Below are 20,836 nucleotides of genomic sequence, written 5' to 3' on the forward strand. Positions count from 1 at the left end.
GAAAGACTGTACAACTAACATGTATCACTATTGTACAAGGGCATTATAAATGGCTTTTTAACAAGCTTATAACAGTTTTAAATGAAACTTTAAAACTTTGGGGGAATTTTTCATTGGAAAAAGTTCAAACTATATACTACTATTCTTAAAAGAACCTATTCTGTGAAGTGATCCTGACTCTTCACTTTTGCCAAGGTTTTGGTCACAGGCATTCCCAGAGGCATTACAGGGCTACAGACCACAACTGTTTAACAATGGAATTCTTTGTTACCTGACCAGCAAAGGTGTACAGGGGAATGCCAGCAAGCCCTCAATTCTATATATTCATTTTACCAGTGGCTCTCATCCTTAGCTGCATACTAAAATCATCTGAGATGCTTGGAAAAACAGTATTGTGCACACCCCTCTCCAGATTGAACAAATTACTGCATCTGCGCGTGAAGCCCAGGTATCAGTACTTTCCATAAATTCTCCCCTGGTGATTGAGAATTGTGCCATGAGATTGAGAGCCATAGCTGATGAGTTACAGTATTTCATTAAAAGGCGAGCATACTTTCCATTTAGTCCATAACAGTCCATGTTTACCTCCAATTTAAACATAATCACTTGGGGCACCTGGGTGGCTCAGTCAGTTAAATGTCTGACTCTTGACTTTGGCTCAGGTCATGATCTCGGGGTCGAGGGGCTCGATGCCAGAATTCTAAGATCAGAACCTGAGCTGAAGTCAGACACGTTAACTGAGCCACCCAGGCACCCCTAAAATCAATACATCTTTAAAAATAAATTTTTAAAAACAAACAAACAAATAAATAAAATCGCTTAACCCAGAGATATGTCCCTAACAAGATTTTGTTTCACTTATTAGATTTGTGTAACAACAACGAAGCTTAAGACTGATAATATCAAGTACTGGTGAGGCTAAAAACACACACAGAAAAATGTTTAATACATAAAGTGAAAATACAAAAGGGAACATGATTGAGCAGCCTCTCTTTCACTTTTTTTTTCCAGTTTCATACACCCTACATTACAAAAAAAATCCACATGAAGTAAACAATTTTAAAAACCTGGAGAAACTAGCTAATAATTTTCTTTAGTCATTCTGGGTCTGCTGGCAAATTATTTGAGTACCTTTCTTTCCTTGCCACTTAAATTTATCAGCTCATCAATTCAACCTGATTCTTCTCTACTTCAAATTTTTTCCATTTCTTCCCTTTGCTTCCCAACCTGGGTTCATGATCCACTTGTATGCTTCCCTCAAAGGATGATCCTCTCGCTCTTTTCCTGGATGCCTTGTTATTTGTCTATAAATATGCTTTAGTCTCCCTTACTGAAAAATCACCAATCTCTATCCTTCCCCTTTCCCCAAAATCTGAAATATCTCTGCCTCCCTTTTCACCTTTTCCATTTTCCCTCATCATCTGGCTGGGTCTAAGCTACCAAAATTGCTTTAAGCCAGTGGGTCTTAACTGAGGACTATGGATGGATTTCAAGAGTAACTCCCCTGAAACTACAGACAAAGCTTTGTGAATATATACATTTGGCAGGGAGAATGCTTGCTTCATACATCACTGATGCTCTACTATGGCAAATCGAGTAACTGCTTCTTGCTATTGTGTGCCTTCTTCTCAGCATGAGTTACAAGTGGCACCACTACTTGAACCTCTGAGTTTCCTTGGTTTATACAATCCTGGATGACACCAGGTTTCCTTTCCTTTCTACTTCTTTTCAAAGGGGATGGTGGCAGGTAGTAGTGATGTCAGCGAGGACTAGTTTTGAATACTGAAACAGGTGAAAACATCCACTAAATAGTTCACTCTCCAAGTGTGGAATTGAAGCAAAACTTAGGGATCTTGAACTTAGAGCCAGTTATTCACAAAGAAGTCAACGGACATGTACTCAGCAGTATAACCTCAGAGCCTCCCACCCTCCCTTAAACACAACCTCCACCTGGCTACCACCTACTGAGAGGAAGTGAGTCACAATCTTACGGGGCAGTAGAAGTAGTAGCATAATATATTCTCAAGTATGGGGAAAATCTAGGAAAGAAGACAAAACCTAAAGCACACCAAAAAATTAAAGCCAGGGTTTTTTTTTCTTTCTAAGTAAATTTTTACTGTTTACACAAAATGTGGTGTTTTTCTAAAATTAAAAACCAAGCATCTAAAAAGTAACTTAAGGGACACCTGGGTGGCTCAGTCAGTTAAGCTGCTTTAAGCCCACATCAGTCTCCCTGGTCAGCAGGGAGCCTGCTTCTCTCTCTGCCTCTGCCTGCCACTCTGCCTGCTTGTGTACATGCTCTCGCTCTCTCTCTCTCTCTCTCTCTGACAAATAAATAATCTAAAGAAAAAATAAAGTAAAAAGTAACGTGACCAAAGCACAAGCAGAAAGTTAACAATTACCTGGTCCACTACACCAATACTATCTCTCTTTAAAAAGTCTTTCCATGGGCGCCTGGGTGGCTCAGTGGGTTAAGTCGCTGCCTTTGGCTCAGGTCATGATCTCAGGGTCCTGGGATCGAGGCCCGCATCGGGCTCTCTGCTCAGCAGGGAGCCTGCTTCCCTCTCTCTCTCTCTCTCTCTGCCTGCCTCTCTGTCTACTTGTGATCTCTCTGTCAAATAAATAAATAAAATCTTTAAAAAAAAAATAAATAAAAATTAAAAATAAAAAGTCTTTCCAGGAAGCAATCCAAGGACGAAAGAAGGAATAAACAAAATGTGGTACGCACATACAATGAGATATTCTCTAGTGTTAAAAAGGTAGGAAATTCTAGCACATGCTACAACATGGATAAACCTTGAGGACACTGTGCTAAGTAAAATAAGCCAGTCACAAAAAACAAATATTCTATGATTACACTTAATATGAGGTGCCTATACTAATACAGAAAGTAGAAAGGTGGTTACAGAGGTTACAGGGAGGGAAGAATGGGTTAACAACAGGCACAGTTTCAGCCTGGGAAGATAAAAAAAAAAGTGCTGAAGATGAATGGTGATGGATGACGGTGATGGTTGCACAATATGAATGTACTTAATGGCCAATGAACTGTACACTTAATGGTTAAAATGATTAAATTTAAGGTTGTATATATTGTCTCACAATAAAATTGTATATATATGTGTATATATATATATATATATATATACACACATACATATATAGCACTGACTGCTCTCTTGCTTTATAGTCCTTTACCATTTGGAGACCATTTCAGTTAAAATATCTTAAAATTATATCCTCATGTTGTTTTATACTCAACATCCTTCTATCTGTATGTATCCCCCCAAACCCTCCCATCTATAGACAAATCAAAACTATGTGGCAAAAGTCTGGAAATAAATTATTCTAAATGAAAGTATTCTGCAGATTACTAAGAACTATCCCTTTAAACAAAATAACTTTAGGGGCACCTGGGTGGCTCAGTTGGTTGGGCCTCTGCCTTTGGCTCAGGTCATGGTCTCAGGGTACTGGGATCAAGCCCTGCATCAGGCTCTCTGCTCAGTGGGGAGCCTGCTTCCCCACCCCTCTCTCTCTCTGCCTGCCTCTCTGTCTGCTTGTGATCTCTCTCTGCCAAATGAATAAACAAAATCTTTTAAAAAAATAACTTTAAGGTAAATGGAAAAGCAGCCTCTCTGCCAAACAATATACCTTTTACTCTGACCACAGAACTAAATCATAATCTGCCTCTTGCAGAATATCCCATTAACAAGGCCTCAAGCTGCCTGCCATCCCTATCTCCTCTTACTGTGATTCTCACCTTTCTGTCCCTTGGTTTCTAGTTTTCTTCTAACTCTGTCAAGTTCTCCACACTTCAAGATTTCCAGTACTGCTGAGCAGGTATGTCAGGTCTCAGCATAGTACAGTCTCTCTACTGTTATTTTTTTTTAAGATTTTATTTATTTATTTGACAGACGGAGATCACAAGTAGGTAGAGAAGCAGGCAGAGAGAGAGGAGGAAGCAAGCTCTCCGCTGAGCAGAGAGCCCAATGCGGGGCTCGATCCCAGGACCCTGGGACCATGACCTGAGCCGAAGGCAGAGGCTTTAACCCACTGAGCCACCCAGGCACCCCTCTATGTTGTTATTTTTAACAGCTGACTCTCTCCCACCACATAAGAACGGATACCTTTTCCTTGGTATGCTAGGACTGAAAGATTAAGAGCAAGAAAAAGGTATGGAACAATTAAAAATACTTTCTGGATTTTTAAAACTTAACTTTTATTTCAAAATGCCACCTCTGCCATTTAACAAGCTGCCTTTCTTATAGGTCAGTTAATGGCCACTCTATTTTCACAGGTGTTTAAAACTGAGATAATGCCACCCACAAAAATCCCATGAGGATTATTTTAACAAAGGTGTTTTGCAAATACCAAACACAGTAATTCTCAGAATGTTTTCTTTTCCCTTTCTATAATGTACTATGTAGGGTTCTTGAGTATCTGAGGTCATAATCGGAAAAATAACGTTTTCAAATATAACTTGGAAAGCTTTGAATGGGAAAAAGTTTATCAACTTTTGCTACAACTAAATTATCCAAGAATAACACTGCTACCTTTCTTAATAAATCCCATTCAAGTGGAGGAAACAGATGGGAATTACACTGTTTTACTTGATTTCAAGAAGCAGTCCCAAGACTCTACATAGCTTGTTTTCCAGGAGACATTTAGGCATACTCAGCAAGGCTAGAACAAGCTTTCTACCCAGTCAAAGCTGCAATATACTCAACTAAAAAATTATTCAAATAATTTAAAATTTAACAAATAACCATTTCCTAAAGGAATGCTCAAATTCAACAAATCATCAAGTTTTATTTTAGGGGGAAAAAAAAAGGTATCGCAGGACACTGCTCTCCCTTTCTCTCAGGTTTTACCAGAAATTATGTTGGATTTTCTGCAATACAACATGTAATCACAATGGCAACATTAGATGCTTTTTTAGAGCACAGCATTTTTTGTACTCAAACTTAGCATCTCAGTATCTTCCAAGATGGGAGACGCATCACCTTTACCTGGTTAAAGGCTGGCATTTTTTTTTTTTTTTTAAATAACCTAGTATTCCGTAAGTGGCAACCATTTATATTCACTTTAAAGTCTGCAGAACTGAATTTCTCCAAAAGTATTTTTTTTAATTAAAGATTTTAGAGTATGAAAATAATTCTTTTTTAGACTAGAGTATTTTAGACTTTTCTGAATTTTATTTTTAAAAAAGATTTTATTGGATGCCTGGGTGGCTCAGTGGGTTAAACCACTGCCTTCGGCTCAGGTCATGATCCCAGGGTCCTGGGATCGAGCCCCGCATCGGGCTCTCTGCTCAGCGGAGAGCCTGCTTCCTCCTCTCTCTCTGCCTGCCTCTCTGCCTGCTTGTGATCTCTCTCTGTCAAATAAATAAATAAAATCTTTAAAAAATATATATATTTTATTTATTTATTTGACAGAGAGAGATAGCACAGCAGGAGGAGTGGCAGGCAGAGGGAGAGGGAGAAGCAGGCTTCCTGCTGAGCAGGACCCTGGGACCAAAAGACCCCGGGATCATGACCTGAGCTGAAGGCAGATGCCCAACCAACTGAGCCACACAGGCGCCCCCTGCATTTTATTTCAGTAAGATCTTTTTTTTTTTTTTAAGATTTATTTGAGAGAGCATGCACGAGGTGGGAAGGGGAAAGAGGGAGACAGGATCCCAAGTGTGGAGCCTGACAAAGAGCTCAACTTCACAACCTTGAGATCATAACCCAAGCAGCGATCAAGAGTCCGGCACTTAATCCACTGAGCCACCCAGGCAACCTGACCTTTTTGAATTTTAAACTGGGATTTCTATCACAATGACAGATTCAATATGCTTAAAGGCAAAATTCCTATGCACTGTTATCTGGAAGAAAAAGTATCCTGTCCTACATAGAAGTTTTCCTACTACAGGAGAAAAGACACATACAGCTATTGCAGGTTTTAGACACTTCCAAGGACACATAGAAACTAGAAAACCCAAAAACTATTAAAAAAAAAAAAAAGACACAAGAGAAAAACAAACAGTATGTGGAGTTCATTACCTGCACCAACAGCTGGACTTACAGGATTTAATAACCCTTCTAAGAAAACACTGAAATGTGAGTAAAAATAGTTACTGGGAATAATCTAGATTCTAATTTTTAGGTAACCTTACTTGTTATCATTGCTATTTTATTTGCTTTAACTAATTATTTAACTATGTATGATTATTTCTTGTCACGCAACCTCAAACCAATTATATTCAGACACTAGACCTAGAACCACTCAAGTGGGTAAAGGCAAAATAGGTTTCAGTAGTCCTAAGATCCAAGAAATATTTTCTTTTGTAGACTTGATTCCATTCCATTCAAAGTTTATTCTGTGACTCTACAATTCTACACCCAGTTACAGTGTGCGTTTTTTCCCCTCACAAGCAATTCTCAGACTCTAGCTGGGTGTCCTGACATTCTGAATTCTGACATTATCTACCTGGAGACACCACCAGATCCCACAGGTTAAGCCAGTCCTACAAGATCGCCCTCTCCCCCACCTCAGTCACCAGTCCAAGCGGTCACCTACGCTTCTCACTAACTGGCTATAGACTGGAGGCCCCAATGACCCCTGTGCCTTGGGTTTAATTTGCGAGAGTGGTTCACAGAATTCAGAAAACCATTTACTTATTACATTATGGTTTATTATTAAAGGATGTAACTCAGAAACGGCTAGATGGAGATGCATGAGACAACATATGGGGAAAGGGCAAGAAGTTTCCATGTTCTTTCTGGGCTCACCATTGTCCCCAAATCTCCACGTGTTTACCAATCCAGAAGCCCTCAGAACCTCGTCTTTTTGGAGTTTTATGGAGGCTTTATTACATAAGCATGACTGATTAAATTATTGGCTACTGAAGGTTAAAGTCAATCTCTAGTCTCTCCCCACACCCCAAGGAAGGGGGAAGGGAAGGGGCTGAAAATTCCAACACTCTAATCACGTTTTCGGTTCCCCCTGGCAACCAGCCTCCATCCTTAGGGGCTTTCCAAAAGTCACCTCATTAACAAAATTTAAGATGTCCCTTTTGGCTCTTACCACTTAGTTAATTCCTAGGGTTTTTGAGCTCTGTGCCAGAAACTGGAATAAAGACTAAATATGTATTTTAAATCACAATACCACAGGATCCCTTACAGTTCCCTCCTAATTTCTACATTACTCTACCAAACTTATGCATCAGGCACAACAGTGGGTGTTTTATTTGTATAACCTCACCATGACACCTATTCCATATGACTATTAATCCAATTTAACAGACATGAACAGAAACTAAAACATTAAGTAACTTGAGCTTGTCCAACATGGCAGTTACTAACATGTGTTAGACTCTAAAGCCATTGGCTCCTCCATAAAATCATGAAGGTTCTCCAAAGCTTTCAAAATGTTTTCTCTGAAGGGGGAGAATTAAGATGGGGGGAAAAGGGTTGGGGGGACAAGGATAAGGGATTATGATCTTTCTCCTAAAATCATGGTTATTGTCAAGCCTCCAATTATATTTTATCTTTTTGGCATCAGAAATGAACACTATGACTCTTATTAAAATGCCAACTACATCATATCATGGCCCTGCTTAAAAATCTTCAAAGACCAGGATGAAGACCAAAATACTAACAAGGTCAATGAATACCCAACTCCAGTCTCATCTTGCAACTACCCTCCCCACCCCACCCCATCCCGTCCTAACGCCAGTTCAATATACCTTCTTGTTCCTTCTAATGTACTCCTCCTCCATGTGGACTCAAGTCTCTGAAAGAGCATTCGGCTTAGTTTTCCCATACTGATTCACCAGCGCTCAACTCACCTGACTCAGAACTCACCAAATAACCCCCGAGGCTCTGAGAGTCAGCTGCACTTTTCTTAAAGCATCTGTATGATGATCACTCTCCCTACAAAAACAAAAGTTCCCTAAGGGTAGAAGTTTTATGAACTCTGGTCATCCTTATATCCCAAGGATTCACTGGCACACAACAGGTAGGTACTCAAAACAAAAAAGAGGTGGGGGGGGCAATAAAAATAACATCAAAGTCAAACCCTCTCCCTTCTTGTTTCCAACAATTCCTCTTTTCTAATGTGTCCCAAATTATCTTTTCCACTCCCACTGCACATTAAGAGACTCCAATCTTAACAGCATACTGGCTGATCTCCACGATACCAATCTGTTTAGTTTATCAATGGTAAATTAATCCAACACTTTCAGTCTCTGAAATTTTTAGTGGCTTCCTCCTCTCCACATTTTACATAAACACTATTCAAGGTCATTCTCAATCAGCCCTAATTATTTTTCATCCCTAATTTCCCAACTTCAACACTACTACAGCCAGGCTGACATACCTCTGACAGATTTTAAATAAAAATTCTCTTATTAATAGCGATGATAATAGTTACCGTTTGAGTGTTTACTTTGTGTCAGGCACTATTCTAAGTAAGTTATACGTATAACTTATTTAATCCTCAGAACAAGCCTATTATTAGCCCCATTTCAGGAGTAAAGAAACTAGGGCAGAGTGAATAAATAGGCAGTGAAAATGGGAGAGCCAGGATTCCACCCCAGGTAGCACAAGCTCCACGATTCTACGGTTTTAACCATGCCATGTGTTAACGTTAGAAAATAAGGAAAAAAATCTACTATTAATCTCACCATATCCCCAACTCCAAGATAAACTCCATCAAAATGTTTTTGATCCAAAAACATTTTATAAAACTGGGTTTTTCGCTTCATTTAAAAATTTCCCATGTCATTCTTCTACAACATTGTTAATAGCTACATACCACAGAATTTACTTCTAAAATGCTATCACTATATTCCTAAGAAATACAGCATAATTAAAAAAACACATTATAAAAAACGATTGTTCAGTGTGACATGAGATTTCAGGTTTCAGGAGTTTAAAATGCAGTAAGTTATTTCAATAGCTGAGTCTATAGCTACAAACCTAAATATCCCTAGGCAATTTTAAAATGTAGTCCTTGCTCAAGAGCAAAGGACTTTTCTTTTCCTAGCTACACCAGCACTGCCATTATCATTGACACAGGGCTCATTCTTCTCACAATTAAGTTATATTAGACACAAAACCAATCAAGGCAGCTACATTAAGCACAGGTTCCCCAGACCCCAAATGTGATGCTAGCTCTAGACAGCTTCACAGCCAATCACTAACTCAGGCTAATGCAAATAAAGATGTCTAATTAATCTTTGTTAAATCCAAAACATTACTTTAGCTAACTGCTCATATTCTATTACCAACCACTATTAAACACACACAGGCCTTAATTTTTGTCACTAAAACACCATATACGAATGTAACACTGTGGATCAACTATACTTCAATAAAAATACATTTTGAAAATTTTTAAAATAAAGTCACCATATACACTCGCTACTGCTTCCAATGGATAACTTCCTATTAGGTCATCACAACAGAACTGCATCCTGCATTCTAAGTTTTTTTATTGCAACAAAAATGTATTCATTTAGGGCGCCTGGGTGGCTCAGTGGGTTAAGCCGCTGCCTTCGGCTCAGGTCATGATCTCAGGGTCCTGGGATCAAGTCCCACATCGGGCTCTCTGCTCAGCAGGAAGCCTGCTTCCCTCTCTCTCTCTCTCTGCCTGCCTCTCCGTCTACTTGTGATCTCTCTCTGTCAAATAAATAAATAAAATCTTTAAAAAAAAAAATGTATTCATTTAGAAATGCTCCATAATTGGTTAAACATGCTTATTCAAAACTTCATACTAAGTTGTCTGTCAAGTCCTATGTACACAATTAGGGTACTGGAAGCTTGTACACACACATTAAAGCTTCAATAAACTCCAGCATCTTTTCCAAGGCATTCTCAAACATGAGTTTTTAAGTGGCTGTAGGCAACTTAAGTTAAAAGGCAATTTTAAATTAAAAATGACTTCTGGAATGCTGGCATCAGAAGCTCTGTGGATACTCTCTCCAGTGAAACAACAGTAACCAGTGAAAATTACTTAAAAAATTTTTTTGAAGTACCCAGAAATTGCCCTAAGGGTATATAGTAAATCAAGAAACACTTATTGAAGAAAATCTACCAAAGAAAGAAAAAGGAAAAAGAAAATCTGTATCTCAGTAAGAACAGTCAGCCTGTGGCATTTTGGGCCAGCTCAGCAGGACAGAAGCTCCATTCTGGGTGGGTGCAGCCAAGGACACAGGGCTCTCTCCTCCAACCTCACAGTCAAGGTTATCTCCCCAGGAGAGGGAAAGCAGCTAGCATTTTTTCATCATCCCCAACTTTGACTTGCAGGGCTCTCTCACAGGCCCAAGCAGTTGAGATGCCTCGGGCTCCTTTCTTCTATCCAAGCCCTACTTGTGGAGCAGAAGTTTGACCCCAGGTTCTGCAGGCTCCTAATAGCCCTCATTCCATGTCACACATAGGATGGAGGTTCCACACTGGGAGACACAAGGTGAGAGCACCAAAGGCCGCTGCTCCTATCTACATCCTACTCATGAAGGGAGGGTCTCACTGACAGAATTAAGCCATTGCTTCACCCTCCCACACCCACTCCAGCCCCATTCTGAAGCAATGTTGTAAAGGATTTGCCCAGGGGGAGAGGCAGGCCATAAGAAAGTTTCAAATTTCTCTAAAAGGGAATTGACTTCATTCGGAAGAGAGTATAGGAAAGTTCAAATCTGAGCGTGCATTAAAAACAATGTAAACCAAGGCAGTAACCAATCAAGAGACTGGCTGCACACCTGGGTGGCTCAGCTGGTTAAGCATCTGCCTTCAGCTCAGGTCATGATTCGAGCGAGAGTCCTGGGATAGAGCACACATCAGGCTCTCTCTGCCCCTCTTCCTGCTCATGCTTGCTCTCTCTCAAATAAATAAAAATAAAATCTTAAAAAAAAAAAAAGAGGCTGGTTTATCTCTTGAGAGCAAGAAGATAAACTTGAAACCAGCTAGCAGTTTACCTAAGAAGAAGAATCAGGTAAAGAGACAGCTAAGGGCCTCCCTTGAGGGAGGTCAAAACAGACCTCAAAGACTGAACTCCAGGATTATCCCCTACAAAGGAGAAAAACTGAATTGGATCAGTCTGTGTGGCAATTAAATCCCAGGGTATCACCTAAAACAATCAAGCCAGCAGCCAACAATTAGGGGAGACTAACATTTGCATGTGATACCAACAGAGAGAGACAGCTTTACAGTTATGCTAAGCCTCTACCCTCTGAAGAGTAAAATCACAGGCTGCACATTGCAAGGAAAATGATTCCATTATAGCCAGCTGCTAGAGAGACAAGCAAGTAACAAGTCCTTAGGTATGGTAGTGGGGAATCAGTATCCAAAACTGCTATGGTAGATTAAAGATCCAGTGATTCCCCCCCCCAAATTTACAAGATGTGCAATGATGGGAGACTGTGACCTATACACAGGGGAAGGGGCAGGCAAAAGAAACTGGCTTTGAGAGGGTCCACATGTCAGACTTAGCAAAGGCTTCAAAACAGCCATTACGAGTATGTTCAAAGAACTAAAGAAAAGCGGGCTTAAAAGTAGTAAATAAAGCAAACGGGTATCTGGGTGGCTTAGTTGGTTAAGCATCTGCCTTCAGCTCGGCTCAGGTCATGATCTCCAGGTCCTGGGATCAATCCCCATGTTGGGCTCCCCGCCTCTGCCCCTCTGCTCTATGTATGCACGCACTCTCTCCCAAATAAATAAATAAATAAAATCTTAGAACAAAACAAAAAAAGTAAAGGAAAAGATGACGTTTAAAAAGAGACTATAAAGAGATGAAAGAGAAATTTTTAAAAAGAGAACCAAATGAAAATTCGAGTCAGAATTTTTAGTCAATAACTGAAATCAAAAAATTAAATGAAGTGGTTCAGCAGAAGATACAAGCTATCAGAAAAAAGAATCCGCAAACTAAAAGATCAACAGACTAATAAGCAAGCTGTAGAACAGAGAGAGAAAAAAATGAGTTTCAGAGACAAGTGGAACATAATTAAGCATACCAACATATGCATAATGCAGCCCAGAAAGAGAAATGAAAAGATATTTAAAGAAATTATGGTCCAAACTCCCCCCAAACTCAGTGAAAAACATTAATCTATACATCCAAGAATTTCAGCAAAATCCAAGTAGGATAAATTCAGAGAGACCAGATTGAGAAACATAATCAAAATGTCAAAAGCCAAATACAAAAAGAAATGAGAAAGCAGGAAGAAGCAAATCATCACATAGAAAGGTTCCTCAGTAACACTGTTGGCTGATTTCTCATGAGACAATATGGAGGCCAGAAAGCAGTGGGATGACATATTCACAGTAGTAAAAGAAAAAAAAACTTGTTAACCAAAATTGTTTCAAAACTGAAGTCAGAGATCAACTTCCAGCATAAGAGCATAAAGAGGTTGGCAGACCCAATCCCCAAACAGTATAAATGCATTTTTCTCCTTTCTGCTCTTAAGTGATTTTTTAAAAAAGTATTGTATGAAACCAAGTGTACGTAATGCATAATTGGGTCTATCGTATACAGAAATATTTCCCTATAACAGAATGAATTAACACAAAATGAAATGACCTAAACATAAAATCAACATCTTTAAAAACTCTTCAAAGAAACAGGGATAAATCTTCATGACCTAGCATTTTAGCAATGGATTCTTACAGGTATGACAGCAGAAGCAGGAGCAACAAACAGATAAAATGGACTTCACCAAAATTAAAAACTTTTGTGCTCCAAAAGGCATTTAATACAAGACAGTGAAAAGACAACCCAGAGAATGAGAGGGGAGAAAACACCCACTAGAAATCATTAATCTAATAACGGATCTATATTTAGCATACACCAAAAAAAAACCCTTACAACTCAGTAATAAGAAAGACAACCAATTTAAAAATGAGAAAAGATGGGGCGCCTGGGTGGCTCAGTGGGTTAAGCCGCTGCCTTCGGCTCAGGTCATGATCCCAGGTCCTGGGTTCAAGCCCCGCATTGGGCTTTCTGCTCAGCGGGGAGCCTGCTTCCTCCTCTCTCTCTGCCTGCCTCTCTGCCTACTTGTGATTTCTGTCAAATAAATAAATAAAATCTAAAAAAAAAAAAAAAAAAAAAAAATGAGAAAAGCATCTGAATAGGCATTTCTCCAAAGAAGATGTATAGATAGCCAGTAAGTAAAAGACGCTCAATACATCATAGCCACCAGGAAAATGCAAATCAAAGCCCCAGTAAGATAGATTCCTCCCATCGACTAGGATGATTATAATTAAAAAAATGGAAGATAGTTTTGGTGAGGATGTGGAGGGCGGAGAATCCTTGTGCACTGCTAGTGGTAGTGTAAAATGGTGCAGGCTCTGTGGAAAATAGTATGGCAGTTTCCCAAAAAACTAAACATAGAATTAGTATATTGGGCAGCAATTCCACTTTTGCGTATATACCCGAAAGGGTTGAAAGCAGAGGTTCAATAAGATTATTTGTACATTTTCATAGCAGCACTATTCACGCAGCCAAAAGGTCGAAGTTATTCAAGTGTCCATCTACAGATGAATAAAATGTGGTATATAGGGGCGCCTGGGTGGCTCAGTGGGTTAAGCCGCTGCCTTCGGCTCAGGTCATGATCTTAGGGTCCTGGGATCGAGTCCCGCATCAGGCTCTCTGCTCTGCTCTCTCTCTGCCTGCCTGTCTACTTGTGATCTCTCTCTGTCAAATAAACAAATAAAATCTTAAAAATAAATAAATAAATAAATAAAATGTGGTATATACAATGGAGTATTATTCAGTTTTAAAAAGGAAGTCAAGGAGCACCTGGGTGGCCCAGTCAATTAAGCCCCCAACTTTGGCTCAGGTCATGATCTCCGGCTCTGTACTCAGTGAGGAGCCCACCTGTCCCTCCCTATCTTCACCTGCCCCTCTACCCACCTGTGTTCACTCTCCCTTTCATATAAATTTTTAAAAATAAAAACAAAAAGGAAATCGAGACATACTATAACATGCATGAACCCTGAAGACACTACACTGAGTGAAACAAGCCTGTCACAAAAGGGCAAATATTGTAAATATTTTGTAAATATTTAAAGTAAGATGGTGGTTATCAAGGACTTGAGGGAAAGGAATTTGAGGAGTTAGTATTTAATGGACACAGTTTCAGTTGGGGCAAATGAAATGGAGATGGATGGTGGTGACAGCTGCACAGCAACATACATGCATTTATAACCACAGAACTATACACTTAAAAATGGTTAAAATGGTAAATTTTACATTATGTATATTTTACCAACAGAAGAAGGGTGGGGATACAGGAAAGTGTTGGCGAGAATGTGGAGAGAAGTGGAAACATCATACACTGCTGGCAGTAATACAAAATGGTACAGTCTTTGAAAAAGTCTGGCAGTTCCTCAAGAAGTTAAATACACAATTAACACATGACCCAGTTGTTTAACTCCTATGTATATAAATGAGAAAAAAAACAGACCCACACCAAAAACTTGTACACAAATGTTTTTAGCTGCATTAGCCAAAATGCAGGAAACACCCAAATGTCTGTCAACACATAAAGTAACAAAATGTAATACCCATACAATAGATTATCTTCATAAAAAATATAGTTCTGATACATGCTACAATATGGATGAGCCTTGAAAACACTACGCTAAGTGAAATAAGGCAGTTACAAAAGGACAAATAAGCTGATTCCACTAGTCTATTTAGCATAGGTAAATTCAAAAGTGACAGAAAGCAGAGGTAAGTTACCCGGGGTTGAGCAGAAGGAAAGGAAGGAGAGAGAATTATTGGAAGTTTTGGAAATAGATAGTGGTGATGGTTGTACACCACTGTGACTATAAGTGATGCCACTAAGCTATGCACTTAAAAGGGTTAAAATAGCAAATTTTGTGATGTATTTTAACACAATTTTTTAGAACGATACACCAAAAACACTGAATCGTATACTTTAGATGAACTGTAAGATATGTAAATCTCAATAAATCTACTAAAAGAAAATGTAAAAAAAGTAGTGAAAAAAATCATTAAAAGGAATTAAAATATATTAGAAAATATCCACTTACGGCAAAAGAAATCATAAAAGAAAAACAAGACATGAGATACAGAAAACAAAGTAAAATGGAAGATATGTAAATCCAGCTAGATCAATGACATTAAATGTCATAAAACTCAATAAAAATAAAATTCAATCAAATCACAGAGACAGACTGGATTTAAAAAGGAAGATCCAACCACATGTCATCAATAGGAGAATTTTAGTTCCAAGGATACAAATTGGTTAAAAGCAAAAGGATGGAGGAGCACCTGGCTAGGCCAGTTGGTAGCGTGTGCAACTCTTGATCTCAGCATCATGAGTTTGAGCCCCATGTTGGACAGAGAGGTTACTTTAATAAAAAGTAAAAGAATGGGGGTGCCTGGGTGGCTCAGTGGGTTAAAGCCTCTGCCTTCTGCTCAGGTCATGATCCCAGGGTCCTGGGATCAAGCCCCACATCGGGCCCTCTGCTCAGCGGGGAGCCTGCTTCCTCCACTCCCTCTCTCTCTCTCTCTCTCTCTGCCTACTTGTGATCTCTGTCAAATAAATAAATAAAATCTTAAAAAAAAAAAAGGTAAAAGAATGGAAAAATATGCATCATGCAAGACAGCAATTATAAGAAAGGTGAAGTGTCTACACATTTATCACAAAAAAGAGACTTTAAGACAAAAATATTATTACTAAAGACAAAAAGAACATTTTATAATAAAAGGGTCCATTCATCAAGATTTATCAACTATAAATACATATATGCAAACTACAAGCCCCAAAATATATGAAGCAAAAAATGACAAAAGGAGAGGGAAATAGAGAATATAGTTCTTCCCTCCACTTTCAATAATGGATGGAACAACTAAGAAAAGATCAAGGATAGAAAAGATTTTAGTAACACTACAAAACAACTACACAACACAGACATACGTAGAACACACTACCAACAATAGAATACATACTCTTCTTGAGTACACATGAACATTCTCCAGAATGGACCACATACTAACTAGGCTGTAAATCAAATCTCAATAAATTTAAAGGAGAACACAGAGAAATAAAACTAGAACTCAACCAAAGTAATTTATTTGGGGACAGTGATCATATTGAAAGCATTTACTAGTTCCTCAATTGATTTTCCTATATAATTGTGTCATCTACAAATAATGAAAATTCTGAATTCTCCTTAAAGACAAAATAAAACAAAGGCACGATCATGTCACTGAAATATACCACAGGGTTTTTTGTTGTTTTTTTTTTCTTAGTATATTTATACACTGTATTTACACATTAATAAATGCAAGAAACTTAGGCACACAAAATGAGACTAAAACAGCACACCCATGTATTCAGATCCATAGTTTGTACCTTGTCAAAACTAAAACATTACAAATCCTCACACATCCCTAGTTTTTAAAACTGTCCAGCCCTGCATAAACAATAAGCCAAGCACACCCAAAACATCTCATGCCTGGGTGGCTCAGTCAGTTAAGCATCTGCCTTCAGCTCAGGTCATGATCCTAGGGTCCTGGGATCTAGACCCATACCCAGCTCCCTGCTCAGGGAGAAGTCTGCTTTTTCCTCTCCCTCTGCCCCTTCCCGAGCTTGTGCTCGCTCTTGCTCACTCTCTCTCATATAAATAAATAAAATCTTTTTTTAAAAAAGTTACAAATATGGGGCGCCTGGGTGGCTCAGTGGGTTGGGCCGCTGCCTTCGGCTCAGGTCATGATCCCGGGGTCCTGGGATCAAGCCCCGCATCGGGCTGTCTGCACAGCAGGGAGCCTGCTTCCCTTCCTCTCTCTCTGCCTGCCTCTCTGCCTACTTGTGATCTCTCTGTCAAACAAATAAAATCTTTAAAGAAATAAAATAAAATAAAATAAAAATAAAAAAGTTACAAATATTCCCAAAACATCAATGAAAACTTAGGAAGTGTTAAAAACATCAATATTCAGTTAAACACAATCTATATTTAATCTATTTCAAATCAATGATATGAATAGATGGGGAAGAAGGAGAGAAATAGAACAGTATGGATTAAAAGCAGAAAAAGAACCAGAACATAAGAGAAGCAATGGGGTAGGGGTGATGGACAAGTAAGTGAACATTTACTAAGCATTTACCATGAGCCAGGTTATCATTTACTAATTCAAAATAGTTAATAGGGAGAACAAAGTTAGCAAATCTGGATTTCAAATCCAGACAAGTTGCTACCATTGCCTCTGCTCATCCCTTTGCTATGCTCCATCACTATTTGTGCCTATTTCAGTGCTCTAAGACACCAGAGGTGAGGAATAGAAATGACTTCACCAATACCAATTAAGTGTGTTGGACAAACTTGTTAAAGGCCAAAAAAAAATTATTTTGCCAGCAGCAATATAGTATACAAAAGCAAATGTATAAGCAGAAACACTGAATTTAAATTTCTACTCTGATACCTACTGTGTGATCTTGAGCAAACTTCCCAAACATCAAGGCTATAGTTGTGGTGATTAAATCAGGTAATGATCATCTTTAAATGCCAGAAGGTATCCAGTGACCTATTAATTAGTTCCTTTTCCTAACAACATTCCATTGGAGGGAAGACATTTTAAAGACAACTATTTACAATGTAGTACTAAAGGTGGAACATGAGTATGGATTTTGAAGTGAAAAAGACCTGTCAAAGTCTACTTTGCTACGAAACATGCAGCTATGTTAATGGGATTTAGCTCACTGGCAAATGCCAGCAAACACACTTGCAAGTCATGTTAATTCAGAAGCAATTTTCCCTTCAATACACTGATGCCTTGCACCAAGTAACAGCAGCAGTATGACTATGGGTCATACCCCATATTCCTCTTGACTCAGGCTGGCTACATGCTCTGCCTTGGAAGTACTTATACTGTTCTCTCTGATCTTTGTGCATTTTATTTCCCCCATGTGCTAACTCCATAACCTCAACAATTCCCTATATGGAAGGGTTCCATTAGGTTACCAGTTTTTAATAAGTCCTATATTTTCTATCACTTGTCAGGAATTCAAGATGTTTTTAACTGTGCTGTTTATTTTATTAGAATTTTTATTGTTTCTATTAGTGCTCTAATTATAAAGTTACATAGCTTTTGAGTGATCCCTTTACTCTTAGCCCTGTTTTTCCCCTATAAATCCAGTTTTGGTGCCTGATTTTGCAGACCATGAAGTCTTTCAGCAACTACAATGTAACAGACATGCCTGTAACAGGTAGTGTTTAATCTCAAACTTATAACACCCCCCCACAATTGGCTAACACCTTCAGAGATTATTGGGAAGCTTGAATGGGAGAATGTATGTGAAGTACCTTCGAAAGAGGAGGTACCCAATAAATACTAAGTGTTCTAACAAGTGCCAGTCTCTTCTCCCCTAAAATGCCAACTAGGTCATTATGTACCCCTGACAATTCTTATTTTTGAACCTTCCCAGACTCTCGACAAATATGATCTCTAGATCAGTTCAGGGGGAAAGCATTCTCCCAACTATAAATTACCAGGATTCTATGCTCCTGATGTATATATCACAATTGCTCAGGTTGATTTTTAAAATAAATGGACAGCCTCAACTGTTTTATACAAATACAGCTGCTTTTATTATTCTGTTGGTTCAACACAAAATCCTACCATATTGAAAATTTTGTCCTACTTTTAAAAAAGTTTCCAATCGAAGATTATCTCAATATTTGTAAGACAACTCATATCACAGTATTCCTATCAGAATTTGTGCTGGCTCTAAAGAAAATTTTACAACAGGGAGAGTAAAGAAACCAGTAATAAGACATCAAAATCATTCGGTGCTACACGACTTACAAACTATCTGTTGAATAAAAGAATGAACAAAAGAACCACACGTTTAGGGAGAAATATAAGCACATTTTTCATTCAATAACCTAATAAGGGGGCACCTGGGTGGCTCAGTGGGTTAAAGCCTCTGCCTTCGGCTGGGGTCATGATCCCAGGGTCCTGGGATCAAGCCCCACGTCCGGCTCTCTGCTCTGCGGGGAGCCTGCTTCCTCCTCTCTCTCTGCCTGCCTCTCTGCCTAGTTTCTCTCTGTCAAATAAATAAATTAATTAATTAATAATAATAAAAAATAAATAACCTAAGTATGGATTGAAGTCCCAGTTCCAGTCATCTGACTCTAAGCACTAGATTTCTATCAACAATACCAAGCTGGCTCAAGTTCGCCAATTTTGGTTCTACCTTAACAGCATTTTTAAAAACTACTTTCTATTTTAGCACTGTTTAAACATAGTAAATATGAAATTAAGAATTAAACTCCTTATGCTTCTTGCCCTCCTACAAAACAAACTACAAACAAAACTATTAATAATAATATGAAGTGACAGATGGCAGCATATTACTGACTGCTAAGGCATGAGTTCTTGTGAATTTTGCACAGCTATTTTACCACCATCATATGCCATGTGCAGGACTCAGCCCTCCTACTTAATTACATCACAGTGTATACATGGTGTGCTATGACATCATTTGTCCTTGGCACCAACAAATCGGCTTCTGCTGTTCTCACTGTCCCACAAATCAAACGGTACAATTAAGCAACAATGTGTGAAAAATACAAAGCTAACGTAAGTACTGAAATGGTGTGGCAGTTCTTGGGTACCTGGGTGGCTCAGTCAGGTTGGTTAAGTGGTTGCCTTCGGCTCAATTCATGTTCTCAGGGTCCTGGGACTGAGCCCCCAGGATGGGCTCCCTGCTCAGTGGGAAGTCTGCTTGTCCCCCTCCTTCCCTTGCCTCTCCCCCTGGTTCGTGCACACACTCTCTCACAAATAAGAAAAACCTTTTAAAAAATTAAAAAGTAAAAAATGGTATGGCAGTTTTTGATTAGGAGGCAGTTCAAAATACATGTACTAATTTTAAAACAAGTCTGCTTTCTTTAACAAGAAAACATCTGTTTTAACTTGAGCACAAAAAGGGCACCAAACATACCTTGAAGGCTAGGACTTTGCAGGGAATAGAGGAGGAGTGGCTTGGAAGACCATTAAGATTCAGAAATTAACTGCTCCAAATGTAGAAAATTCAACCTCTTACCTGCCCTTGAAGATTTCCTGTTACAACACTGTTAAGCCCACTGCTGTCAGCAGGAAGGTCTCTCTTCTATCAGAACTCTATTTCCCTTGTCACTCATACCTACCTACTGGTTATGGTTCTGCCTACTAAAACAGAAAATTAGTATTACAATCCTTCAAAATACTGAGACAGCGCTATCACCCAGACTGCTTTTCAAGAGAGAGAGATACTTTTACTTACTCTTTTATTTACTAAATCCTTACACAAAAGGGTGTGAGGTCCCATTAAATTCTAGTCCCTAAACAAATCAACCTATTACTAAGTGAGCAATGTTGACTTGAAATATTAGACAAAGTCACATACCAAATGTCACAGATGGTATACTACTTATCAGTTTACTCTTTGTTAAATTACAAGATTAACAACTCAAAGTTATCTATTAATAGCTTTTAGCAAATCTTTATCAAAATTAGTTAATACTTGAAAGTTACTAATTCAATCAGGAAATGCTCATCTATCACACCGGAAATAAGGACCTCTTTTCATTTGGTCAACATTTTAAGAAAGGCAAATAGATTATCAATAATCACCATATTCAATGTGCATCCTGTGGGTATTCTTTTTGTCTGAATCTTGCACAACTAGATTAAGTCACAAATATAAAGAATTTGAAAAGGAAACAAAGGAATTTGGAATTCCTTTCAATCAGATGATCTTCACTATATTTTAAGTTACACAGAATGGTTTTTTAAAGAACAGCCACAAGATCTAATCCACATATACCATATAAATCACCCATCTAAAGTG

General features: G+C 38.6%; 1 protein-coding gene across 4 annotated transcripts in view; it reads right to left on the bottom strand.

Moving 5' to 3' along the window:
• The window catches only part of USP9X (ubiquitin specific peptidase 9 X-linked), a 166,666-nt gene that overhangs the window by 99,345 nt on the left and 46,485 nt on the right, over positions 1 to 20,836 (bottom strand). The window lies entirely within an intron of this gene.

Source organism: Lutra lutra, chromosome X, assembly GCF_902655055.1.
Source record: "Lutra lutra chromosome X, mLutLut1.2, whole genome shotgun sequence".
Lineage (NCBI taxonomy): Eukaryota > Metazoa > Chordata > Mammalia > Carnivora > Mustelidae > Lutra > Lutra lutra.